The 1,100-nt window shown below is 49.1% G+C and overlaps 1 protein-coding gene across 13 annotated transcripts in view; it reads right to left on the bottom strand.

The window, feature by feature from the left end:
- mecom (MDS1 and EVI1 complex locus) overlaps positions 1–1,100 on the bottom strand; it is a 162,900-nt gene that overhangs the window by 30,338 nt on the left and 131,462 nt on the right. The window lies entirely within an intron of this gene.

The following is a 1,100-nucleotide window of genomic DNA, read 5'->3' as shown; positions in this document are numbered from 1 at the left end:
TTCCGCTCAGATAAAGAGGGATCCCGCGCCTCAGTCTCCATCCTTTTCCCCCACGAGAGTCAAATCGGTTCGCGGGGGTCTGTCTGTGCAACCCCCCCTACCCCCCTGCCCCCCGCTCTCGTGTGCCTCCCCACCACCACAACCATCGGAAGAGACTCGGCTCCGCAGTAAATTTTAAAGTGACAGGGGCCCGGGGTTGGAAAGGGTGAGCGGGGTCAGGGAGAGGTCACGATGGGGGCTTATGAGAGGGATGAACTCCACGCACACACAGACAGTCAGCCACACTTTAATGATTTAGCATCCACGTGTTCCCCAACTTTTCTCTCTCTTTTTTTTTTCTTGGAGAATTTGATGTTGTTATGCGCCTCAAATTTGAACCTAAACGACTTGTTTATCCCAATCATAAGTGTAAAATTAGTGACAGTGCACAACATAGTTCTCTCATAGTTGCCCTCTCTGGTCTGTGCATATTTTAGGAACGATGTACTTTCATAAGAATCCATTAGTAGAAACCTGAGCATCACGTGGTAATTTTGGTTTGTTTTAAATGCAAAATATTACATGAAGTTGCAAGCTTTTTTTCCCTTTTTGTTTCGTTTTCTTGTCATGCTTATAAAAAAAAAAAAAAAAAAAATTGTTTTAAAAAAAACCAAACACAAAAAGTTTGATTTACGTATAGCTATATATTTTTTTAAAAATAAACTAGAACGTGTTGTTGCTGCGGTCGCTTCGCCAGCTTTGTGGCATCGCGGTGTGTCTCAGTGCCTCTTCAGCTCCACGAGCTCCGGGAGTCTCCGCCGGCGCGCTCTCGGTCGCCGCGCCGCTCGCGCTTGGCTGAGGAGTAAATCCAGACGGCGCTGCTCTCCTCTCACTGTCCTACAGACATCGTGGGACGGAACTAAAACCCATCCGGCGCATCAGTCCGCTGCCAACTTTTCACTGTGTCTGCTCGGCGCGCTTCTGCTCGACTCGTCCTCTCCTTCTCTTGTCACCCCTCCTGTCCTGACGCGCCCAGGTGTCCTTCAGTAAGCCATTCAACTTTTCATTTTTCTCTTCCTCCTCACCCCCACACCCACCCACCCCCCCTCCACCTCTTCCCC

The sequence above is a fragment of the Poecilia reticulata genome, linkage group LG13 (assembly GCF_000633615.1).
Source record: "Poecilia reticulata strain Guanapo linkage group LG13, Guppy_female_1.0+MT, whole genome shotgun sequence".
Taxonomy (NCBI): domain Eukaryota; kingdom Metazoa; phylum Chordata; class Actinopteri; order Cyprinodontiformes; family Poeciliidae; genus Poecilia; species Poecilia reticulata.
The sequence above is the reverse complement of the archived record's forward strand: the minus strand, read 5'-3'. Positions and strand labels throughout refer to the sequence as shown.